This window comes from Buteo buteo, chromosome 4, assembly GCF_964188355.1.
Source record: "Buteo buteo chromosome 4, bButBut1.hap1.1, whole genome shotgun sequence".
Taxonomy (NCBI): domain Eukaryota; kingdom Metazoa; phylum Chordata; class Aves; order Accipitriformes; family Accipitridae; genus Buteo; species Buteo buteo.
In genome coordinates, this window is record NC_134174.1 from 7,183,158 (window position 1) to 7,210,221 (window position 27,064).

Consider the following 27,064-nt stretch of genomic DNA (forward strand, 5'->3'; position numbering starts at 1 on the left):
GTGTTAGCTTTATTGCTGTTTCTCGCAATGATTCCTTGCATTCCCGTGTCCTAAAAATATGACTGTTCGTTGCCTCTATTTCCATGCCAATAAAATGGGGATCACAACATCACTTATCTCACAAGAGTATTATGAGCTTGAGTGAATTAATATTTCTGAAGCACTCTGATGGTAGGTGCAAAATCTTTTCATAAGAGCTCATGATTCCAGCTAGAAAACAGTTTTGTGCTGTGAATGCTGAGGTTAGGCAAGTGTGAAGCCAATTTAGCATCCAAATGCTCTGGGCCTTGATGCAACACCAGATAATCTGCGAATTCAGGTCCTTGATGCTGAGTGGTTAATCAGGATCAGACTCTGCCACGCGCTTGCTGAAACCAATAGGACTGTGTGCATAATAATACAATGCTGATCAAAAATCATGGTAGATGCATGTTCTATGAATGACTTTTTATGCACTTCCTAGATGTCTTGAAAGACACAACTAATTCCTCAGGCTTTATCAACAGGAACTTTTTTTTCTGGGAGAATCTCTTATTTGCTGATTGGAAGCTTTACCCTAAAAAAAATAGCAATCGCGTCACGAGTTGTGGATGTGGAATTCATCACAGTGTTAGCACTGCAGCAAAAGCTATTTTGCTGTTTGAAAGTTGAAGTTCTTCACAAGGCCCACGTGTTTATGATGACTAATTTCCCACTCTTATCTAACAGTTACTTAATCTAAGAGTTCCCAGTGGGATAAATGGAACAGGAATGAGGGCGATGGTTTGCAGCTGTCAAGGTGAAAAGAGAGAAAATACCCACATATTGCACTAGGCGGGCTCTTAAAAAATGTACTAGCTTTGCCAGGAAAGATAAGGGTCTCTCTAGCTGCAAAGTTTCCGTGAAAGATACTGTAAAAGCTGCAAAAAATGGAAAAATGGTCATCTAGACTGTGCCTTGGGAATGGTCCCCAGTCTGTGCCACTGCTGCTTCATGCCACTGGTACTCACAGTCTTACTGACACAGGCATAGCTCGTCAGCCTCAGTTCCCTCTGAAGAACAATGGTAAAAGCGCATCCCTGTATCCTTTGGGATGCTTTGGTGCTGGGCTGGTGGCAGTCATGAAGATGTGCACAGAAACACTGGGGTTATGTGACCGTGGATATTCAGGGATCTAAGGCAACAAGCGTGTTTCTGGATATTGCTCTTTTCCCCTAAACCCATTGCATCCCACTTGGGAAGAGCAGGGAACCACAGTATAAATGCAACCTACTTGTACAAATAACTCTGATTGCGGCTCCGAGGGGTGTGACGCTGCAAAAGGGAATGTTACAGCTCCCTAATCGGACAGTTTTCTCTTAGCTCTGGCCCTACTACGGTGGTCTGGGAACCTCTAGAGACTTAAGATTAGATTCATCTGCCCAAGCATGGGCAGATTCCTATGTGAGATCTTGGGTTCCCTTTGGGGAGGGTCAGAGGCAGCAAGTCCGTCATGGGTCCGATTTTCCACCCTAACAGGGGTAGTTGGGATGGGTCAGATAGGTGCCTTTTTCTCTGTTGAATAATACAACGTGAGCTCAGGGGACGAGGTGTGCCATAGGTTTGCACACAGTTAATGTGTCTTGCAGCTGCCATGGGGTCGACACGCTCAGGGCTCATTATCTTGAGGGCATGATGGTTGTCCTTAAAACCCAGCGCTCAACTACTGCTTAATCCCATGGACACTCAAGCTTCTCTTGGTGGATATAAATGAATTACCCCAAGTTCTGCTGTCAGCTAATGAGTTGCCCTCACTCCAGCTGAATCCTCAGGGGTTCCTGAATTAACTTTTAAATTAAGCAGAGGAGTAGGGTGTGATATTGTGCCTATCATTGATCATGTTAGGTGCTGTCTTTCCTTCACTCCTAGCTCTTTAAAATGGATTGGGATTGTCAAACCTATGTTCCTGGAGCGAGGCACATCGATAACTGGTGTTTGTGTGGGTATGTAGGGCTAAATGTGGGTTTCTCATTAAACAAAGTTGAAAATTTTAGCTCAAGAGTCACAGACAAAGTGTGGCAGCCTCAAGAATAGCATTTGAATCTGCAAAGACCCAGCATGAGCTACAAGACTGCTTGGTGTTACACTGTGTCTCTGGATGTACTTTTATAGAGTACCTCACGCTGAAAATTTAATTAATCAGAGAAGGGTTATCACATTTCCAGGCTGACTGAATTATTTTTTAGTGAAAAAATGTGTGTTTAAAAGTCTAAATGCTTCTGTTACAATGACTAATTATCTCCAGAAAATTGAAAGCACACAAGAAATTATCAAGAAAGTACATTTAGACATCATCTGTCTTCCTAAAAACACTTGTGTGGATGTATTAAGAAGAATATTATTGCAGCATAGATGTTGGCCATTTGGAGTATATTTTTCTGCCTCCTCTTTAAGTGCATTCTCGCTACAGGTTTTTTTGATACAGTGTCTGAATGGATTAAAGATTTATTGAATTTTTTAACTGGAATGATTCTCTGGAGAAGATTGATTTCCTTGCTGCCTCAGATTCAGTTTAATTTTTGTGTTACCTACGAAATAATGAGAAATATACATCAAAGTAATGGGGAGAAGCAATGGCACAGAGCACTGGCAGCATGTCACAACGCGTGGGTCAACAAGGAGTCTCACCTCTTGTATTTATGAACTGTGACGGTATCGCAGGGATCGCAGCTTGCAGAAGCAAACCGGTTGCCAAAGCCAGAACTAGTGGAGCATACACCCAGCCACTTATAAATCTGTGTACTCTTATTCTTTATTAACTGAGGATCAGGGTTTATTAGCTAGATAGGACTTGATGATGACATACATACCTTGTAAAAAAGAAAGAAGCATATGGTGAAACTCGATAGCTTTACATTAGGCAAAATGTAGATGGGACTTTTACAATCCAGCATGGGTTTAGAAAAGTAACATTTACCACTGCTCAGAGCATCCTTAGGTTTTTAAATGGGAATTTAGCAATGGATTAGCCCTGTGTCAGTCATTTCCAACAGACTGAAAATTACAGAAAGGAAATAAAGAGCATCCGGTTGTTCTTTCTTAGGAAACGATGCAAAACCAAAGCAAGAAATGGACCAAAGGAATCCCAGGCAAAGAAAAAAAGATCAATTATGTAGATTACACAGGATGCACAGAGAAATCAGCAAATGTGTATTTGATGACCACTTTCCTGGCTGACACAAGGCAGAGCTAGCACTGTAAACACTACTTCCTGAGAAAGAACCAAATCTTTGTAGCAGAGAGCAATAGAAGTTTACACCATCGCTGGACCAGCGTGGAAGAGAGAGCAAGGGGATAGAAACAAGTGCTTGAGAATAGCACGTTTTTAAGCCAGCCTTACTCTAGGAGCCAGTGTGCCATTGAACTAAATCCTCTAAGCTTTGTAAAACTTCTGTCCACTAAAATCTTTGGCTCATTATGCAGGGCTCAATCTCACGGGCTGAATTAAATCCATTTATAGTAGCTTTGGAGGAGATCTGGATTGGGTGGAATGCCTTTAGCAAGCACACTGAATGTTAATAACCAGCCCAATGAAGCCTGTCCAAACAGTTAGCCAAAGAAAAAAACCAGCAAAATGAAAAATAAAGTACCTATTCCTCCTGCCTTTGCACATGCAAGAAGTCCTAGGTTCAGCCCTGCATCGATCCTTGTGTATGCTCTCAGAGTCAAGGACCTGAGTCACATGTCTGAGTGTAGCAAGACCAAGTGAAATTTATTCTTAGAATGAATATTATCTTTTCTTTTCTAAACATTTCCAAGACTAAGAAAAGAACTTTTGTTGCCCTGGTATAACTTTCAAGCCAGGTACTCCCCTAGTGTTCTCAGTGCCTGCATCCAGCATGTTCAGATATGCTTATATATAAAAAAATGGAGAGAAGGGAAAAGAAATCACTGTTCAGACACATTAATGGTCACACATAAAAGAGTAAGTGGATGTTGTGAATTATTCTCACATTTTTTTTCTAATCGTTAAGAAAGTCTGCACTGATGCCAGTAATAAATAAAACCCAACTGAGCACATTTTGGAATTACTGTGGAGCTTTTCATCAACAGAAAAAGCCTAGCCCTGCTACTGTAATTACATGATGCATAACACGGTTGTCTTACCCTTCTTTCTCCTTATATGAACAACGACGACTCTGTCACGCTCACTGTATTAAAACAACTAATATCTCCAAATAATTACTTGGTGCTAATCATGCTCTTAAAAAATATTTATTCCAAATAATGGCACCTCTTTATCATCGGCGCTGCAAATGAAGATGCATTACTTTCTGGAGAGCAGCACCATCAACTTTCATCATGTCCTCCCGACACAGCGAGTCCTGACATCCCTAATGCGCTGCGTGAACTTTCATTGAAAGCCTAAACAGGCTTTAGAGAGATGCTGCAGCTGTTCTGAATTGCAGTGAGTGAAGAGGGCTCCACAGCCACCGGTTGCTCTCTTCAAAGCCTTCCTTTCTCAGCAGAGGAGATCTTTTATCTGATTGTGTATTTACAGTTGCCTGGCACACTGTCACTGTTTCTTGGTGTTAGTTTTCAACATTCACCACCCAAACGTAGACCCTAGAGAAGGGGCAGAAAAATGATTCACTTCAATAGCTGGTAGATCGAAGGTTGCAGGAATGAACAAAAGGCTTTTGGGGGAAGATTTGCCCGGATTGGTCCTTGTTTAAGACGTCTAGTGCTGTGTTTGGTTTAGGATAAAAAAAATGGTGCAGCTTCTGGCTTGTGACCAGAAGTTGCTATGTTACCACAGTTTAGCAACTCGCCGTTATCAGCTATATGGTGGCTTCAGGATTTATCTGGCTGGTTTCAGTTCCCATTTTGGGAGGAGAAGTGAGCACGCACAGCTGGTTACTGCAGCTCAGCCATGTCTCCCCAGGCAGTAAGTCCCTCACTTCTGGGTGTACATCTGTGCCCTAGGATTGCCATAGGGAAAACACCCATTTTGGGCTCCCCAAATGTCTGCGTCCCCCTAAAACATTGATTAACTCAGGGACCGCTAAGGGGCTGGAGCACATGGTGCACCAGGAGATGTTGAGAAGACCGGTTTTGTTCAGCCTGGAGAAGAGATGACTCAAGGAAGACCTTTTTGCTGTCTATAAGCACCTAATGGGAGGGTGTAGAGAAGATGGGGCTTGACTCTTCTCAGAGGTGTGTGGTGACAGGACTAGAGGCAACAGGCACAAGTTGTGACATGGGAAATTCCAGTTAGATGGAGGAAAAACTTTTTTACTGTGAATGTGATAAAATGCTGGTGGGGGTTGCCCAGAGTGTCGGGGGGATCTCCACCTCGGCAATGTTCAAAATTTGGCTGGACATGGCCCTGAGCTGCATGATCTAGTTGGATGGGCTTTGCGTGGTGGGGTAGACTGGAGACCTCTAGGTGTTCCTCCCGACTCAAACTGCTCCGTGATTAGTAACAAATCCCACTGAAGACTCAAAACCCAGGAGGTGAATAAACTATTATCTCTTGTCGGTTCCCTCACCTTGTGTGGTGGGGCTGGGCTCGTGATGTGGACAGTGCTGTCTAGGTTAGGGTAGATGTGGGTGCCTCGGAGGCAGATGGGGGCCACAGATGGGGTGAGGAACGACCTGGCACCATACCTGCACCGGGGCAGGACCTTCGGGTCAGAGGCTGGATGGGCTGGGAAGAGGTCGATGAGCCCTACTGTGAGCTGAGGGGGACACTGACTCCACTGAAGCCACAGGTGATGGGTTTTTATCGGCTATTCAACCAGCCCAGACCTGGCATTTTGTGCTTCCTTGGAAACTTCACGTAGCCGAAGGATGCTGTGCTTTCTGGCTTCTTTTGATCACCGCTCCTCGAACCCCAGCCCTCGAGCTGGCCTCCAGCTGCCACCCTGCACACCAGCATGCTGCTTAATGTCACAGCGTTTTACTGACACCCCACCAGTGGAGCCACACGGGCTTTCCAGCCCCCACCGCCGAGCCTGACAGGACCTGTCAGCTGCTTCCCCAACACTCCTGCCCGTTTCAGCCGCTTCAGGCTCCTGCCTCTTATGGATGTGGTTCGGTGCAGAGACCTCAGAGCTTGGCATGGAGAGACACGAGCTAAATTTACCCCATTTTTTTTAATAAGTTCAGAGCTTTCTATACCAAAGGTGAAACTTCTCTCCTTGCTGGAAGTGCCACCTTCTGTGTCCTGCTATGGGCTTGTGAAAATGTGCCCAGGAAAGCAATACCGGAGGCAAAATGGGGGAGGCTCTCAATGAAGCCTGGAGCATCTCTTTGGAGTCAGTGTGTTGCTCATTTGCTCTCAGACTAAAGAAAGAACCTGTGGTTAAAACGGCACTGAAGTAAGCAGATGTTTTCTGGACAGGCTCTTAAAGACCTTCAAAAGCAGCTAAGCATTAGGGAATTTTCACATTTTGGAAATGCGATCAGTTCATTTGGGTGCTTAACCATCCACTCACCCTCAGCTAAGTGCTCCAAAATATTCAGCATGTATGCTCTTGTCTACTTGCTTTATGTCTACTTTTATTATCTCCTTTTGCTGCTTCATAGCAGGTGTGAAGAGATATACAGCTAGTGTTTTCAAAAGCAAAAGTACTTACCATGATACTTTATTTCTGGAGTTTTGACACTAGCTTTATTTTAAAATCTCAAAACACTATGTGGGCACAAAACAGTTAAACCTAAAAAAAATGTATTTGGGATCGGAAAGACATGTAGCTTTAGATCGAGGTCGTGCATTTACTTACGACCAAGATCAGTGGGGAAAATGGTGGGCAAAAAAAATATTTTGAAATTTTTCCTCCCTTTCCACTGCACCTGTATTTTTTGCCTCTCCCTTTTGAATCCCAAACCCAGTCTTACCTTGCTCCCCCAAAGTGAATGTGTCCTGTCCTCCCGCCTGGGCTGTCCTGTGCTTGTGGTGGGTCCCTGGCCTCACATCAGCATAGTGAAGCTCCAGCACACCAAGGAGCAGAGTGTCCTGACTTTGGGCAGATTTCTTCCTATCCCCGGGGGAAGTTTTTTCACATTTCCCAACTAATTCTCTGGAGCCCTGAAGAGGAGCACCCATTGTTCCTATTGAGAGGAAAAAAATAAATCATTGTTCAGCTTGCTAGTAAAAATGCTACCCAGCAAAACAGCCCTGATCTGAAGTCGTCTGTCAAGAAGCTATTGGTTTTCACCTAACCCTCATTTCTTCAAAGATGCTTTCCTCAACTTACCGGACCCACTTGTTCTTCAGACAGGTCAGCTGAAAATGTGCTGGGTGTCCCCAAAATGCAAGAGCTTTTTCTGGGCCTGACAGTGGGCAGTTCATTATCCTTCCCAAAAACAAAAGGGCAGGGGGGTTATTTGAGCTGCATAGCACCGAAGGGAGCGGAGGCTGTGGGCATTAAGTAGAATTTGTAAGAGCAATTTGGGTGAGAGATGGGGCTGGCTAGCAAAGATCTGGTAGAAAACCACTCAGGCTTTCTGTTAGACATTAAAGATTCCCAATTTTATGAACTTTGCTGGAGTCATGCTAGCAAAGTGAAATGCATTTCCCGGCATAACCCAGGAGATTTCAGTTTAATGGCTGCAGCAGATCTCTGCCTGCAGAGGTGAACGTTGGAACCTGGGACTGGAGCTGGGCACAGCAAGTGTCTGTCTTTTAGAGGTTTTCTGCTCTCTTAAAGGCTACCTGGAAAAGACAAATGCTGGTTGTACTTCACTATTGCTATAACAGGAGGATAAAGAAGGAAAGTGGAGGAGAACAATCCAAAAGCAGAGGGGAGTAGGATCAGGGAATGGGGTGGTGTTAATCGTTCTCCTTCATGTCTGGGATGGAGTGACCCCATTGCCCATAAATCTCAGGGTGCCACAGCACTCTAGTAATAGACTCTGTCTCAGGCAGTAAGACAAATGGATTTGAGGAATGCTTTAACACTTCCTTGGCTTCAGACCAATGTTTTGCGTAGTTCTGTATTTTCCAGTGTTTCACTGATGGGGCTGGAGGACGTGGCTTCTGGGTAGGCTAAGGCCAAATCCCCATCTGCCCAGAGTTAATGAGTGACGTGGGATCGGAAAGGTTGGCAGGGAGAGGTGGATTGGAGCCAACTTCTCCTGTTGTTGATTTTGAAGTGGTGGGAGGGTAGTGTGGGCGCTTGGCAGAAGTTGGATTTCAGTAACATGGTCTGTGATGTGACTCTAGTTGACTAGCCAAGATCATCCTCCTAAGACTGTTATCTGGAGGGATTGGTAGCCAGTATAACACTGGCTAGACCAGGTGGCGCTTGGCCCTGGGCAAGCATTTTCCAAAGTCTTCACCTTGGATTCACCCTATGGCTTCAATCAACCTCAGACAGATAGATGGCAAACAGGAACGCTGAACAGGTAGGAGACATACGGAGCATGGCTGAAGACCCCATCAGTCACCCATAAACTTGCTTGTGTGGCATCATGATGGTTGATCACAGTCTTCACGCCCCAACAGTGCCATATCCATACTCATTTGGGGTGAAATGGGATCGTTCCTGGGCAGCATGAAGGTTGGTTGGCCTCGGCTGTTTTTCAGAAGATTTTGCTGTTTATAGGCTTGTTGTTGGTGATAATCCTGGCACTGTGGAAGGCACAGGGAGATGTAGGGTTTGCCAGTAGTATTCTACATTGCTGTGCTTTGAATAGGGAGGAAAACTACCAGACACATAATTAATTCCTAATATTACGCTATGAAGCTTTTTGCTGCTTGCCGCCCTGTGGATGTAATTAGTCATGGGATCTCTTTTTTGGATGTAATTACACCATTAAGCATACTTTCACTTCAACCGCAAAAATGCATGGTTGGACTCCATAATTACACCACTTAATGATATTACATAATTCTACGTAAGAGTATAGGAAGCAAACAATGTATGGCTCAGACTCCCTCTGACTCGCTGCTGCTTTGATCTTCAAAACGGCCTCTGGGAGTGCAAACTCCGCGTCCTGCGACTGGGTGAGTCAAGCTTGGAGAAGCCTTTTTCTGCCCAAAAGCACTTCCACTGAGTGTGGTAAGGCCCCTCGTGTTCATAACTAATTGAAGTGTCAGGGCTTAAGTCACTGGCTACGATGTTTTTAGGTTTGTGGAGGTTGTTAGTGGTTTGGTGACTCGTCATAGCCCAGTAGCTGTTGGGGTTGGTGTCCCCAAAGAAGGGAGGACTTTAGGGTCAGCCTGGTGAGGGACCAGAAATGTAAATAGACAGTGTGGAGGGGAAGACCAGGAGTATAACTGCAATGTGAGAGCATGGCCTTGGCAGATTGGTGGAGCTTTTCATGGGGACTGGACTGGCTGGAGACAAGTGCCTGTCCTTGGCTGTCCTTGACCCCTGTAACTACAGGTCTTGAAGTGGGTGGCACATCAATGTAGAAGGGATGACAACTTCAGAGCATGTCTAAAAGATGTTTCCTGCATGGCCTCAGTGCCCTTCTCATTGGACGGTGTCACCCATCCATAGATGGCACCATCCCTGGTGGCCCCAGCGAGAACACCAAGGATGGATGAGGGAGATGTGCCCACAACAGGAGCTGGGTGCCATCAGTAAATAGTGGTGGCTGCTGCCCACCCAATGAAGAGTGCTTCCCCAGCGTTGCTCATCTGGCTTAGGGACGTGGAGCGATAAAGGTGGGATACAGCCTGTTCAGTGTGGCTTTCACCCATAGCCATCTCCTCCTGGATTAAAATCTCTTTGCTTGCATTTTCAATGTTTTATAGGTTTGCAATTTGTTTTTACTGCTTGCTTGAAAAAACAAAGAAAGCGAAATTGTGTTTATTGTGTTTTTTTAGTTGAAAGAATGAAATGATGAGGCCAGTCTTAAAAATCCAAAACAATCAAAACCAAACAACACAAGCTTGGGAGCTGCACAAGTGGCTCACTTCCTCTGGGTTTCTAAATAAGTACACATCCATGAGATATGTTTTTGTTCCCGTTTCTTCTATACACAACATTGCGGAAGCTTTAAGTAAAATCTATCCCTAAATAGGCACCCCTGGGACGTGCAGCTGCCAAAACAAAACTCAGGCAACAAAACTGGGCTCGTGTCCTGCAAACAATTTATCCTGTTATCTTTCTTCTTTCTCTTTAATCCCCTCCATTTAGTTTTCTTGACACTTTTTTTAAGCAATAATGTGCCTGGCCAGTGTCTCATACTCACTCTTTCGGAGACTGCAGTCACGTCTGTACCAGGTCAGGGTTTCTGGGAACGCCTGGGTGAGCTGCCCCATGCCCTGCCCTGGGTAAATGCTCCAGCTGTAGGGATGGCTGGAGGGTTGGACCTCCACGGGACTGTCAGCCAAGGTGTAAGTTAGTTTTGTGTTTGCTGGTGGCTTATCCTGGGTCTCTCTCACAATTACTCTGATGATACCTTTTTGGGAAACGGTGTAATGAAGGGTGTATTTGGGCTCGTACGATTAAATTGCATATAGTTTTGTGAAAAAGCAAAGCTGGAAGTAAAACTTTGCAATGACAGCATCAACATACTGCATTTCCAGTATCTGTCTGCGTGGTTACTAGAAGGACAGTTGAGGAACTTCTAAATTAGTCAACTCTGTCTCCTTGTAAAACCACATGATTCCCTTTTCTAAGTTACAATACTCTGCATTTAGGCATCATGTAATCATCTGCCCTTCTCACACATGAGCAAAATAAATGTCTGCTTATACAGGATCACCCTTTTTATTTGAAAGAAAACTTTATCTACTGCTACTATTTAAGGGCCTACGTAACTTGTCTGTAACGGGATATAGATGTCTTAAAAGCATAAGAATACTCTTTTTCACCTTTCAAGAAAATATACTTTGTAGAAATGCTTGAATTTAAAGCAGATGTTTTCTGAAGCCTATTGCCTTCTTTATCTTGTCATGGAAAGGGTTACACTGCATGCCTCACATCTCAGAAAGCAGCACATGGTAATGGACTTTTTATAGGCTGAGGAGACACTAATTCTGAATTTAGGGCCAATCTAATATTATTCATGATAATGTTTTCTCCATCTGCATTTTTATTGTTGGTTCGGTAACCTCTTTGTTCTCTATTTGATTCTCTGAAATTGCCCACAGAATAGTAGTTTGTTAAAGACCAGAGCTCCACGTCTGGCAGCAGTCAAGGAGTTTGGAGACAGGAGCTGATCTCTGCCATCAAATAAAGCATAGACAAGAAGTTTCTTCTGTTTGGAGGAGCAGATGAAGGGCACAGAAGAGGCTGTGCTACCCCAGCTGGTGCCCTCTGAAGTACTGGTGTGGCAATTGGGACCCCTCTTGGTGCAGCTCCCCTTCAGTTGCTGAAAAAAAATAGTCTGATGGTTCTTTCCTGCTCCCTGGCAGCAGTGCCAGGATGGAGGTGTGTAGTTCATGGTTGTGTACTTGGTTGTGCATATGGTGAACTGAGAGTCACGTGCACTCAGTAGTGTCAGAGGTGGAAAACGTAGTACAAAACGTGCTACTCTGCTGTAGACGATGGCTGCAGTTTGGGAGCGTCTGTCAAAATTCACAATGGAAAATCATTTAGCAGCTTTAGGAGTCCTCTTTGCCTGATTTTCACTGAAAAAGGACCTAATTTTGTGTGCACTAGCAATACTGACTGGCAGGTTTCCAACTTAGCAATGTGAGCCTGTGAACATTTTGCCTCTGCTTCTGCTCTTTGCGCTGGCTCCGCATTGAATACACCATCCAGTTCATGCCCTGTGTCTGCTGCAAAAAGTCTTTTCTGGAGTCAGGACCATTGCATATAGGATTTTCCCAGGATGTGTATTAAAAGCATGGAATTTGTTGCTGCAATTTATCAGATCTCATCTCTTTCCAAATTAAATGAAAAACTTCATGCTTTGGCTTGGCACTTTTTGGCAATGTCATCATGCTGCCATAGAAATGTATACAAAGCTGGGCAAAGAAGCAGGGCTGGAAGCAATAAACCTCCTGCATACCCTGCAGTCTGGAGGGGAAGAAGGTGACTGCTGTTTGCCAGAGGGATCATGAGATGAAATCTGTTCTGTGTGTTTGTATGTACCAAAAGTGCGTGGATGAGCATCGCGTATGACAATATATGGAAACATCAACAGTAGCTGTTCTGCTCTGTTGGAGATATATGGCCACAAATCCAAAAGAACAGCACTTTACCGTGGCACTAGTGAAGTTGTGAATGTGTGGCAAAATTCTGGGGTGTCTAAACTCTCAGCTTGCAAATATTTTGCAAAACTGAGAATAGTGATAGTAGGTGGTGTTAAAAAATCTATATTTTCTCCTGTAATAGCATATATGCAGGTTCCTCTCTAAAACACCCAAGCCCCTCAGTGGAACCAGCGGTTATGTAAAAAAAAGCAAAAGGAAACTTTAAGCAGGTCTCAGAGCAAGAAGCATTAGTGATATTTAGAACTTTTCTCTTGCAGTAAGTTGCATCCATGTTGGCTTTTCTTGAGAATTGGGTTCCCCTCTCTAGTGTCCTAGATACCATTTGTAGATGACTGTGCAGATGTGAGCCAAGGGCATGGCATGTAGCCCATAGTTTCAGCATGTACAATTATGTCTCTCAGTTATTAAACTGGATACTGATCTAAGCATAGCTTATTTTCCAATAGATGAAAAAAACTTAAGTGCGATCTCTTCCACGTGAGTTACCTTTACGGTATCTCTTTCCACCCCCCCCCCCCCCCCCCCCCGCTTATAAATGTGTAATTTCCTGAAAAAATTTCCCCTACACATTTATTTTTAGGCTTGTGTTTGTTTACCAGAATCTGTCTGAAGCCTGGCTAGATAGCAATTCAATATCCATTCATTGATTTCCTAGCTCTCATTAGCTTAAATACTTACTCAAAGCAGAGGGTAAGGAGGTCTTCATCTTTTATTTTAAGAGCATTTGGTTTTAAGATGGCCTTTTGTGATCTGTTATATCTGAATCAATTTAAAAAGGGACCATTTATATTATCATACTTTTTAATGTTTACTTTTCGGCCTGAGCATCTGGTTGTTTCTGTTTTATAGTACTTTGAAACGGAAACTAAGTTAGATACAGAAATTAATGAGCTCACTGATCATTTGCCAAAGAAAACATGACATAGAAGATCCATGTAACAAATTAACCCCAAGACTTCCCTGAGAAATGCCCTTTCCTTTATCAGAAATAACAGAAGTGGAACAACCTAATGATTAAGCTTATTATTTTGTTTTTGAGGGGGTCACTGTGCTTTTTGGAAGGCAGCATGATCTAAGGCATCATTAGTAAACCCTGAATGCTGTTCCCAGAATTGATCTTAAATGTCCTCTATTAAGTTATTTCAATTTTCTAAGCCTCTGGTTTGCATCTAAAACTCATCTTTTTGTTATAAAATGCTTTGAGACTCATAGGAAAGTGCTCTAGAAGAGCCCAAATGAGAACATTTGTGTTGGTAGCATGACTCGAGCCATGCTTCAGCCTTCTGTATCTTCTCGGGCAGGGAACACATTCCCTATACAGTCCATATAGCTAAGCAATACATTTTATCCTGATTGGTTGTCATAGCATACTAGCGTCTGGCTTTTCTTACTGCCAAGGCAAGATTTCAGGGACAAAGAGAGTCAATTAGCAATGCATTTCTCTAGAGGCAGAGACTACTCCTATGTAGAAAGGTCCAAGAAGAAGAATTGGACACTGAAAGTGGAGAAAAGTAGTACTAGAAAGGCTTGGTTTTTTGTTTTTTGGTTTTTGTTTTTTTTTTTTGTTTGTTTTTAAAGTTGGCTCTTATTTAAATTTGAGACAGAAATGAGAAAAACTTTGAAGGAAAGAAATTAGAAAGAGGATATAAAAGTGTTGCAGTCACCACTTTGCATGGTTTTAACACAAACCTTTCTAATTATCTTAAACTTTCCAATGAAGAAAAAGCATTTTTCATGGGGGCACACCCAGACAGCAAAAGTGTCTTGATCTGCTCTGTAATTTCAGTGGGTCTGACTGAAAGCCCAGTGGTCAGCAAACACGTTTCATTTCCCAACTCCAGTCAGCTGGCTAAAAGAAAATGCTTTCTCTGGGGGCTACACAAATGAATTATTACACAGTTATAGAAAGTATTTGTTACTATTATACAGTTAAATAAATTATTAAAGTTTTGAAAACTTAGCTTCACAGGACAGATTTAAAATCATGTCTCCACCTCCAGTTTGGCCAGAGACCCAGCGGAATTACCGAGGCCGAGGCAGGCAGTGCCTTGTGGTTACCCTCCATTTGCCCACCTATAGCTCTTGGTGGTGCAAACGCAATACTTATCGATGCCTAGACAAATGCTTTTAAAAATGGACTCTTGAGTGTAAATCTAGGGGCATGTCCACATACTATCAGTATATTTGATCTTCAGGTCCCAAAATGCAAATATCTTTACTGCTAGAGCTCCCAGCTCTCTGTCCTTCCCTCCTCTCCCCTTCTCCTCTGCCCGTTTCTGTCTGGAAATGATTGGAAAGGGGTTGCTTTGTGTCTCCCAGCCTGGGCATTACACGGGGTGGTACGCAGAGCCTCAGTGACTGGTGGGCTATAAAAAGCATCTTAAATATCCTGTGAGTTACACCTTGTAGCGAGGCCGAAGCTTTAATATGGACCTAATGGTAGATCAGGAGACATCTTTGGATTGAGGCTTGCAGTGTAGCTATCTTGGTGGTGTTCAGTCCAAAAGAAGTGTGTTTTCTGTAAAGAAGTATAAAAGATTGCCCTCAGACCCGAGGCTCAGGTTGTCGTCATTCAAGATGCTGCGTCAGCGTATCGGGGAGCTTGTACGGCAGCTGTCCTCCCTGACATCTGTTTGCTGCAAAGTACAAAGGAAAGGAAAGGTGAGCAGATTGTGAAGGTACTTCTGCAGAAGGGGTATACATGATTTTTTGGTATTATGAAAATTACAAAGGTCAGGCTGCAAGTGAGAATAATTTATCACAAAAATTCTGCAGTAAACAGCTAGCCAGAATACATAAAATTTCACTGGAGGAAGATTTATTGAAGCAGCATGTTTTTTACTGGGAAAATATAATTGCAAATAAATGCAGTACTCTATAAAATATTAGAAGGGCAGCATGGCATGCTTCCAGCTTTCAGTGCTGAAGTCTGATGAACAAATATTTGAACAGGGAAGGGGGAGGGAAGGGAGAAGAAAAGATCCATAGCATTTGCATGGGCAGATGATTTTCAGCTTGCAGTTGTTATGTTTCAGTGGGGAACTGGTAGTGTCAGTTGTTTAGAAAATACTGTTGACACAGAAATGTGGGACTTTAAGGAGTAAAACTTGAGTTCTTATCGTGCCAACTCATCCTGTGATGCTGTCAGTCATCAGCAGCTGAGCAGAGCTTTGCTGAGGATATTGTTTGCTTTGTTTTTATTTTTCATCCTGGAACCCTACTTTATTTATCTTTATGTCTTTCTTCAGCTTCATAGTAAGAAACAGTCATTGAATAGCAAAAGCAAATGGAGAAGCCGGGTGTCCCAGCCTCCTCTCCACCGCTCCATGTCCCAGCAGCTGCCACATATTATAATTATTCATTTCTTTCTGTAGCACTTGTGGTACTTCACAAAGCACCTGAGCAGGGACTGCCTCTGGGCTGGCAGATGGGTTATTTAGGCTCCTGGCCCCGCTAGGCTGATTCTCATGTAAATCTTTCCTTCAAAGGAGCTGCTCGTGTGAATGGCAGTTATTGATGTGAGGAAAGGCAAAGTCCGCCCATAAATAATGAGCCAAGTATAATGCAGCAAGAACAAATCTGTTTATGTATTTTGCATGAGATAGTCACTGGATTCAAGTCAAACCGAACAAAAAAGATCATCTGCGGATCAGGGACTGGGACAATCTGCGGATCAGGGACTGGGACCAGCATTGATTCCTCCCAAGCTGCCAGGTAGGCTTTGTCTCCAATGCTCAGCATCTGAGTTCTCAGAAGAGGGATGAAGAATTCTGCTGCCATAGCACTGCCTTCGTGGTGATTAGGAAGCTCCCCAGAGAGGTTTGGGTGTGAATCCCTCAAGCTGGGGAAATTGGTCTTCCACTGGTGGTGTGAGTGGTCTGGTGGCATTCACTCGCCTGCTGCAGACATCTCAGTTACTTGTCCGAGTCTAAGCAGATTGTGTTTATGTGGTCAATGGGGAAAGAGAGGTACCCACCGTGGTTAATTCCTCAGTCCTTCCTTAAAATAGGAAGGACTTATTCCGTGGCATAGACTAGGTGCCCAACTTTAGACATCTGCCCTTGAGAACTGAATCCCAACCTCCATATTAGTATCAAGGGTAAAATGGGTAGGAAGGGACCTCAGGAGGTCTCTCATCCAACCTCCTGCTCAAACGAGGATCAATTCTGAAATCAGACCAGCTTGCTCAAGCCTTGATCCTGTTGGGTCTTAACAGCTGGAGACTGCCCAGCCTCTCTGGGCAGCCTGCTTCATCCGAACCTGTACTTCATTTGAGTATTTCCAATAGTCTGCAGTCCCTCATAAGACTTATCTTGAGGCCACCTCTTATGTGAATCCCACAGATTTATATGCACAGGTCAGGGGACTCGGTTTTGGTGGTGGCTCCTCTGGGCATGCCCAGTGGCAGAACCAAGGTGACATAGTTTTTGCCAGGATGTGTAGGTTCAGGTGGCATTTCAGGTGGTAAAAGAGGTTAGACTGTGTTTCTTGGATCTCTGCTACTCCGCTGCTTAGTCATCACTGTTCTGTTTGGTTTGCACTTTAAGCACTAAAGTTCAGGAAGTGTTTTGGGGTGAACGGAGATTTTTAAGTGCAGCACGGACTGCTTCGAGAGAGTTTGTATTTTTTCATGCTGATGCCAGAAGAATTGGGTCTTGTCCAGGGAAGTGTTCCAGAAAAGAGTCCTTTTGGGTTCTTTCAAAAAGTGATTTCAGTGCTTGGTAAGAATCACCTCTAAAGGTCTCTTCTCATGCATATTCTGTGTGTGCAGCTTCACTGCAAAGTGTCAATGAGTGCAAACTTTAGAGCTCTCCCTTCCTCCTTTAGGAATTATCTGTACAGGAAGAAAAAAGGAAAGAAATAATGAATTTTAGTTCACAGAGAACTCGTCAGGAAACTTAAAAGCAAGAGTCTGGGCAAAGAAATACTCTTTGGATTCTTTCTGTTCACTGCTTGACTTCTGAGATTTTAAGGTTCAGGATTTCAAAGCTTTTTCCATATTCAATTGAGTAATTGAGAATTTCTGCTTTCTTTCCTTCCTTTCTGAAGCAACAGCGCAGCAGGATGGTGTGGAGAAAAATCCGTCTCTCCTGAGCCTTAACCTAAGCCCCAGTCCTGCTATTTCATAATGATGAGACATCCCTCATAGCCTCATTTGCAGCTTCTACAGAGGGCAAAACCTACCCCTGAGTATTAGCAGTTGTAAACTGTCCACTTGCATCTATCTGTTCCTTCTGCGTCTCTCAGTAAGATATTATAATTTAGGAGTGATGTGGGAGCCTACGGGTGTTATTCTTGAGATTGACTTGCTCCCGTGGTGGCATTTTGATCTTGTCGCCCAGAGAAAGCTCCATGGCTGCAGAGATTTATTGCTGTGCCAAATCTCAGCTGGATGTAGAGTAATCGGCAGCAATCCCAGCTTTACCTTCTTCAGGGAGAGAGACCAAAGGAGAGATGCTGCTTGGCCTGGGATTGTTCAAGGAACCACTTTGAACCTGCAAATCTTCTTTGAGAAATGAGCTTTGGAGTTGACTGTGTGGGAGGTGAGTCTGGAGTAGCCAAAAAGCCCCACATAACAAAGCAGTGCGTGTATCAGGACAGAGAGTAGAGCAATTGCTGGAGGTTTTGGTACTACGCAGAGGACCTGGTTCATCTCCAATGAAGATCTCTTGCCACCTACCTGTCCATTAGGCCACAGATGGGGCCATCCACAAGGGCTGAAGTGATAACGGGCTAAATGTATCTATGGTGGTTTTGTATTCTTTTGAAATGACTTAAAATATCATCCATATATACATTTTATATCATTGCTTTGCTGTTAATGAGTATTTTGAAATGCAGCATGCTATTATACGAGTCTATAAATCCATGTATCTATGTAGTCTATATATATATAAACTGGTACTGGAAAACATAAGACAATGTTAGCTGTTGGAGTGTACTGTCACACCAGATTGTCTTCCCTTTCTTGCCCTGTATGTTTTATTTCACTGGCCTTGCAATGGGGAGCGCCTGGGCTCTGGGAGCGTGGCTGTTCCTGGCTGAGACAGCTGAGACCTGACCAGGACCTAGGGGTGCCCTGTGCTCTGGGTCCCGATTTCGGCTGTTCTTTGAAAGTCCCATATCTCCAGGTGCATTTGGAGGTGTTGGATCAGCCCCCAGTCGTTGGGACCTGGAAAAATGTTTGGCTTCAGACCTAAACTTTCTGTGGCTCCAGTTGTGCCTCTTAAGTCTGCATTTGGTGAATGAAGTTCCGTGGAGTGTCCTCTGGTTCAGCTACTGACACATTTTGAGCCTGATTGCTTCCAGTTTCTTTGGGGACAGGCTTGTGCTTTCTGGAAGGAGTAGTCAGGAGCAGAGATGGATCCGCAGTCCTCAACTACCAGACACCCATCATCAGAGCCATCGCAAGCTCTCCTCGCAGGCCACCCGTCAGTCACAGGGGTAGGATCAGAGCTAGTTTGGATGGTCCTGAACTGGCTTTATAGCGACTAGCTTGGTCCCACTTGTGCTGTAGGTGAGGCAGACCAGGTCTGATCACCGGGTTTGCAAGCCCTCCTGTAACCTGGCTCGTCGCAAAGCCCCTATCCACCTAGCTAAAGTGCTGCAGACGTGCCTCAAAGCAAGACTCAGTTCCCCTTTGGCTTACCTGAATGTCTGCGTTGGGTCTGAGTAGCTGCCGTCGTGCGGAGCCCATGGAAAAGCTTCTCTTTTGACCGTCACATCCTCTGCTGGGCGCAGCTCTGAAGTTACCCTGGGTGTTTTCACCGTGCGGCTTAGTGGCCTGTGAGGGTTTTGCTTGGGACCGTGCTTTTGGCTCCAACCGAACTTCCTTCCTCAGGGCGAGGATTGAAGACACGAACCCATGCGTGCACCTTTATATGAGGGCTGTTGGGATTTTGTTTCCCGCAGTGGTGGGAAATGATGCCTTTGAAGGGGAAGACTGACGGGAGCTAAAACCGCCACTAAAACCACAGCGAGCGCTTTGCCACGGCAGGCAGATACGGGAGCCCCAAATGGAAGGTGGGGATCACCAGCCCTGAGATGCAGCTTTCAGGAAGGAAGCAGAGCCCCAGCCTGCCCTAGCCACACGTTTTTGTGATAAATGGCCGGCAGTGGTCTCGGTGTACTTTTAATAGCAAATCTTGTCTCCTTTGCATGGATGTAGCAAGCCCGGGGATGTCTGGAATTGCTGCAGTTTGGCTGTGTGATAATAAGGAGCAGCTCTGCCCTCGGGAGCCCTGTGCTCTGGCATTTCTCTGCGTTGAGCTTTTGGTTCCCCCTTGAACTGCCGCGTTGGCAGAGGTGGGTGTCACCGAAGTGGCATTTTCTGCAAAGAGCAGGAGGCTGCAAGCTGCTGTCTAATAACCGCAGCCGTATCAAACCTGCACGGCCACGTACCATAAAACAGGAGCTCGTTTTTGCCTGCCGTGGGGTGCTGACGGGACTTGGGTGCGCTGCTCTCGGAGCAGCCACCCCCCCAGGGGCAAGGAGAGGAGCCCGTGTCCCAGTGTGGCTCCCAGTGGGAATTCTACTTACTTGGGCTTGTGGAGGGGCAAGAATTTAGCACTATGTGTTTCTCCAGAGTTTGGTTTCTTATCGGGCTTGGTGTAGCATCCCGGGTGGAAAATGATGTGGGGAGGGCGCTGGGGACTAGCAGTGGCAGCCAGTGTGTCGGGCCACATGAGGGGAAGAAGTGTCATGCAAAGAAGGAGGAACGGGCATTTGTGACTGTGATAAGCAAAAATAGTGCAGTCCCAGGGGAGAAGCTGTTCAGCAACCTTTAGGGAAGCCAGACTTCTTTGGCAAGCAGGAGCATTGTAGGAAGGTGAAGACAAATTTATCTGTGAATCGGGTGATTTTATTGGGGTTATATGAAGGATAATATTGTCCCTGTGGCATAAGCCCTTTAGGATGGAAGATTCTTTCAAGTGCTTGGTACTAAGAACAGTGAATGTTTTCTAAACCTCAGTTTTTAGCTGGGTTTTTGTTAGAAATGAAAACGAATACAAATTTTTCTCAGAAAAGTTTGTTAAAAGTCTAGTGAGTTTTTCTTCTCTATATATAGTCAAAATGTTTAGAATAAAAAATGTTATCAAGAACTATCCATTTTTCATATAAAGGTTTGTGGAAGGTACTCCTAAGCCTGCTTCAATGCTGTTCTGCAATAACCTATCCATTTACTTCAGAAGCTTCACTGATTAATTTCATAGTTACACTCATTTCCCTTCTTGGCTAGCCCCATATTTAATTATTTTTAATAACATATTATTCAATATCTTATTATTACTCTTCATCTTTCCAGGGATGACAGAAACAGAGAAATTTGTGCTGGGCATTTTGACGTACATGATGGAAACATAGTAGATAGATATTTTTCTTCAAGAATATTACTGCTTACATATGTCTGTGTGTATTCCTTGCAAATTTAACTCAAATTAAAGTAGTGCACGGAGAGCCACATGAAATGAAAGCCCATTGCTGTAAATACTTGTGAAAGGAGAATCTGTGTCACAAAGAGCTTTCAGCACCAGACCGAGGGCAAACTGCTGAGGTCCTGCCAACAACCTGTAACCTAATGGAATTTGGAGCCAGGTCTCTTGAGTTCAGTCTTCCAACCACAAGACCATCCTTCACTTCCCAACGTGGTGATTTAAAACGTTAGGCCAGTTTTTCCTAATTGCTGAGCATCCAGCAGTTCCCAATAAGAAGAGGCACTGCATGGTCATTCATTTTTTAAAAGGAGAAAAAAACCGAATATAACCTTCGTGGTGCTATTGTGATCATTTCCAGCATACTTTCTCAGGTACAAGTCAGTGGGTTTTTGTTAATGAAGTACATCTCTCTGTTGTACTTATATCCCCTTAGAAGCTGCTTTTTCTTTTACAAGCTCATCTCTGATATTGTGCCTTGGGGCTATATCCTGCAGACAGGCTCAGACAGTGCTCCCCTCCAAGTCATATCACATAATGACTCGTGAATGAAAGATATTTCAGATCAAGGAAAACAGGAAAGTTCAGTGCAAAAAAAAGAATAGCACAGCTCTTACTAATTCTTTTCATTCCCTGAACTCCAAGGGATTTTGGAAGGAAACTGTTCATTTATGCATGTTCTGCAGATGGGGAACCACCCAGAAGGTCCAGAATCTCTCAGCAAAACAAGAGTGAATCAGAACTAGGTTGTGGGTCTCAAATCTCCTGGTCAGTCTCTTACCATGCCATTTTCCAAAATTATTATTATCTAACAGAAGTTTACATGGTTATTTTTGGTGGGATTTTTTTTCCTGAGTGAACACTATACATTTTGATCATTCAGTTTTCCCAGTGAGTTTACCAAAGACATGTGTTGGAAGATGGGACTTTTTTTAACCAGGGCAACTAGACAAATATCTGTCATTGAGAGGATGTTATTGGTGGAGTGTCAGAGGTAGGGAGAATATTTTACACCTTGGGACAGAGTGAAGTATCAGTGTCCCAGGGCATACTTCAGCCCAAACACGTGTCCCAAGTATATCAAACGGTTGTGCCAAACTGATAAGGCCTGAAAGTTGGCCAGGAAAGCTATTTCATACTACGGATATTGCATAAGGACACACTGGCTTCTTATTTATGAGGATGTATATAAAATCTGAATTCTGTTCTCTGGTCCGTGGTTGTTTAAAGGAACTAAGGGAAAGAGGGTGTAAGGCATCCTTTTTTTTTTCTTTTGTACTCATTTATCTGCAGAAGAGAAGGCATTGCCCCGTGTGTCCCTCGTATCTGGCTTGCTCGGTATTTCTGGGGGCTTGGCTGCATGCAGCCCTGAGTGCTTTGCTAATTCTGACAGAGCACAATCTGTTTAAGATAACGAGTTAAGGAAGCTGGATGTTCATACTTGCACTTGTTTGCTGTGTAGGACTGTAGAAAATAAAAAGGGTCGTCAGCTGCCGGGTTAACTTTGGGTTCTCTTGCTTCTCCGTGGCCAAGACATGCTTACTGGTACACAGACCGTGTACCTGCAGATGCTGCTTTCAAACAGGTCTTAACTTTTTTCCAGGCTCTAGATCATTGCTTATCTCCTTGTAACCCTGTTCAGTCCCATACAAGCTAGTGCTTGGTAGGAGAGAAAGGAAAAGGAGACACCTTTGCGTCAGCTTCTGCAGCCATTCTTCATGTTTTCGTCATGTTTGTATCATTGGTAATTGAGAAACATTGGTGTCTTCTTCAGCCGTGAATATTCACTGATTGACGGGGTTTCTCCTCATTTGTGCTTCTGTTTGTCCATGTGTGTGAAAGGAAGACCAGGATTAAATTGACCACCTGAATTTTCTGAGGAAATTGGTAGCATTGGGTGATTCCAGTTTGGGGCACCGAGGTCTTTAATGGGGCCTTAATTGGGAGGATGGATGGTTGGGGCTGTGGTGGCTCAGGGCTTTGTGCTTATCTCATGTAGCAAGTGAGCATTCAGAGTTGTGCTGTTATCTTTCTTCCTGTTTTTATCTTCCCTCCACCAACTTTCACTATTGCATGCTTTGAAATAGTTGTTCTTACACCATCCAAAGAAAGAGAAAAAAATAAAAATAAAACCTGACCTCTACTATCCTTAAGACATTTTGCAGCTTCTGAAACTGGCTGATCACTGCCAGGGGTCACAACATGCCTGGTGGAGAGAGGAAGGAAGTGAAGTTAATAACATAATAGGTAAAAACTCATTTTCGTGCTCAACAGATGATTCACAGGAGTCATGGCCCTGGACAGTCTGACATACCTGCTCAGCTCATCAGAAAGTTATGGTAAATTGGAAAAAAATAGTGTTAGTAACATGGTGAACATGGTCTAAGGCTTGCAGTGGGACTTCAGATTTTCCTTCCAGATTTTTCAGTACATGGCATTGTACAAGCTAACTCAAATTAATTTCAAAAGCAGACCGATGCAGAATCCGATGCAAAAACTGGTGTTATGGCAGGGTTGGAGGGAGTTCTGTGAGTATGGTTTGCTTTGCTATTAGTCCGTTTACTAATTTTGAGTAAAATGATCAAATTTGGGTTTATGTTGATTTGGCAGCATCTACCCAGCAACGAAAATTGGTTGAACAGCTAAAACAACTCGAGATAGGCAGACCAGGGCATCTTTTCTATGTAATCAAACCACGTGTTGCGAGGAATTTGACCCAGGAGAGTTTATTTTACGTCTCTTTTTGGTAGGCTCCTGAGGTTGCATTCTCTGAGCTGGGAGTTGTGTGGAAGTGTCACAGGGAATGATAGCTTGCTTCAGAATTAATTATGGTGAGATAAGGGTTGTGAAATAGAGCTGTTCCTCTTGGAGCTGTCAGCGCCTCCCTCATGCTTGTTTGATGGTCGTGTTGCTTTTTGTGGATGCCAGCGGCATCCCCCGTTATTAAAGCCACTTTGTGATTTGTACCATCTACTCAGGGTATAGAGAAATCTTGGTCTACTTGATGACATTGAGATCCAGTATTTCTGTGCCATACTGTGAGTATTTTCTCCATCTGCACTTTTGTTGGAAATGGTTGAGGTCTGCTATGTTCTGAATATTATCTGTGAATTTCTCTGAACGAGGACTGAGAAGACCTCACGAGTTTGTGGCTTCCATAGGATAAATCCAGCCAGGATCTCACAAATCGACAAAAAATGGTCACCCAATAGGTCTTGCTGACTTAGTCTTTCTGAAGGAGTGTGTTGGAAAAGTTGTTTTACTGAAGTGACTCCTTGATTGCTCCCACATAAGCAGCTGGTTTCGAATTAGTTACTAAAAGTAATGGGGTGGTGGGAAGAACAATACTTCAATCTGACAGATTTGGAAGTTACGTGATTTTAATGGTTTGAAGAGTGTCACCTATTAACAGGTATTGAATAGCTTAAAGAAATAATGTGGTGAGAAAGCTATAGGCTAAAAAGGTGAAATTGGTGTCTATAATTATTTTTATTGTGCAGCCCCATCACCTCAGGCGTGAACCTATTTTCCTTCCTCATGAGGCTCACTGTCCCTGCTGTATTTGGGATTTAATGTAGGCTCTGGTAGTAATATGGGATGTTTGGTCTGTCTGTGCCATCAGTTAAACTAAATAATATTTGCCTTCTTTTGCAAAACGCATTGAGATATAGGAAGAAAAAAAATCTGAGAGCAAATCAAAGTACTATCAATTATGGTTGTTTTATTTAGTGTTTTATTGATTTAATGCCATCTTATTGTTAGCTTCAAAGATTCCCAGGGTGAGTTCCTAGAAATTCAGTATCTTCAAGAGGAAGAAAATTCACAGAGGACTAAGTAGTAGAAAAAGAAAAGAGTCTCTGAGATTGGATCTTATTAAAGGAGATGATAGAAAAGAGTCTTATACATCTTTCAAAGTGTAAATCATACTTAGGGTACACATCTGAAGCTAATGCAATTAGGCATAATGTGAGATTAATATACTTGTTTCAGATTATCTTATAATCAACCTTTAATGAAAGCACTTGGTCCAAAACCAGATAAATGATAAAGATGAGCGATGAGAAGGAGAAAGTGCTTGAAGTGAGTGAAGTAATAATAGTCTCCATTTCTACTTGACTCCAGATGAGACAGTCTTCACTGGGTGTCCCGTTTTACAGATGGAAGAACTGAGGCAAGGGTGAAAGAGATTTTGCTTTTCATCTGTATCCTCACTGGTGTCTGCATAGGATGAGCATGACTTGGGCTCTTTTCTAGGGTTTAGAAGAAAGGAGGTGCCGAGGTATGAATCATGCAACCATCCCTCACCAACTGTTGGTATCGTGTATATTGTCAAATGGGTGAAGAACGATGCTATTTGATGACAGCCTTTAGGTTTATCCTTTTGTGATTCAGATGTGATTGAGTTTCACTTATTAAAGTAAACATAATTTTGACAAATCTAGGCAGTTACAACTCCTCTGTGAGATAGGATGCATTAAAGTTTTCATTGTTACCAAATGAAGGAGATGTGAATATGACTGAATTTTACAAACACTAGCCCCACTGTTATATATGCATGTATCAATATATATGTGTACACACACACATTTGCAAAAAAATAATAAATTTGCAAAATGCTTTTCTGCTCTTGTGGCCAAGCAACAGCCTCATTTTCTGACATTTCAAGTTACATTAAGAGAACACTGGCTTCTGAAATTAGACTTCCATGGATTTTGCCACAGGAAATCTTTCTCACTAGGAGTATTGGTCTCACTGTCCTTTAAAAAATGTTTTTTTGAAAGTAAATGTCCTGTGCAAATATTTCTCTATTTTGCTGATTTGATGAGCCATTAATTCAGTGACCTGCTGAAATAATCTTATTATAGTGATGACTTTAGGGTTTTTCTGGACTGTCAGTTGATAGTTTGATTGCACTGATTCTGTATGCAGGATCAGAGAACAACAGAATCAATTTTATTCCAAATCTGGCTGCTTCTAGTAGCTTTTTTTCAATTTTAAGATTGTGTAATACTGGAGGTAAAGATAGACTGCATAAATTGGTCTTCAGCTTGGCCAAATACTTAGACACATTGTTTTCCCTTTGACTTTAATATATAGCTTTGAAATCGTCTAAATTCCTGGTCTCCTTTGCTGTCTTGTTGTAGGACATCAATATACATTTAGTATTGTGTGACTAGAGAAGTCCTCACCATGTCACAGTTGTTAACCAAATTTGTTTCAGGATGGGAATGTCCACAGGGCAAAGCTACCACCTCCAGGAGGACAAGTTGCCATCTCTGTCCAAGGTGTCTGCAAAGGGACTAAGTATTAAGCAGGCAGAGAAAACTGACTTTTACGGTTGCCAAAAGAGGTTTGAGGCTCACCCCAGGGGCAGCAGGAAGCTGTTGCTGCCTCTCACCACTGCTGTGACGGGCTCACAGACCTTGTCCGAGTACTTGATCTAGTCCTGAGACCTTGTCAGTCTTAAGGCAGGAAGAAATAAGAGCAGGGATGGGAGGATGATGTTAACTGTGCCTTTGTGCCCTGTTCGGAGGGTCTGGCATACAAGACCTATGTGGGTAGATGGGAAATGATTCCAGTAAAGAATTCAAAAATATGCTTTAGAAGTTAATTGAGCTCTTTGTTCATCTAACCAAAGGCTAGACCTTGAGGGCTTGCTGTGAGTTTTTCAGAGGCATGCAAGGAATAATAGAGGATTCTTCGGTCCATCAGATACGTCTCCAAGACAATTTCTTGCGATGCTGAAGTTACACATATCCAGAAGCAAAATACAGATTTCGACATGGTCATTCATCACTGGACACAAAATAAATAAATAATGTGTTGGATCAGACATGCCCTGAGAGACGTATGTTACTTCAGTGTGAGATTAATTCAAGGAGGAGGTTTGATGTCCAGCTGTACAGACTATCTTCATGGTCTTTATACCTATGTTCATTAATGAATGTTTAGCTCTGCTGAGATGGTCCTGCATGTTGGAAGATCAAGTGTTTTGTGACTTTTTCTTTCCGGCTTTCTGGTTTGTAGCCTGTTCATTCACCTAGATGGTGTTCCCGAGAGTGAGTCCCCCTTTCTGGGTGGGTTTACCCCATCTGGGGTTCCTTGCCTGTAGCTCCTTTTTCTTCCTTCATTCTCTCCCTTGCAAATGCACTCATGCTCATGTTTCTTCCTTTCTAATCGCCTCTATACAGGTAAATTCTGGACCTTATGGTATCTTTCATATGAAGGTTGGGCTTTTGTTATTCTGGAGAAATCACCCATGTGATTTTTCACTAGGATGGAAAAACTCAAATACAGCTCTCTCTTCTTTAAATAACTGTTTATGAAATGAGGTGCACACCAAACAGCAGGGTTGATTGATAACTTCAATTCCTTGTCTGTTGCTTTTGGGCTTTTCATACATATTGCTTGCTTATTTAGTGGTTACTTCCTAGTTGGTCCAGTCAGCCTGAGGGTCTGGCAATTTAATTCTTGAAATCCTGTTCCTATAGCA

The 27,064-nt window shown here is 43.4% G+C and overlaps 1 protein-coding gene across 1 annotated transcript in view; it reads left to right on the forward strand.

Annotated features, from left to right (window-relative positions):
* Positions 1-27,064, forward strand: part of CAMK1D (calcium/calmodulin dependent protein kinase ID) — a 230,915-nt gene that overhangs the window by 43,295 nt on the left and 160,556 nt on the right. The gene's annotated exons all lie outside the window — the stretch shown is intronic.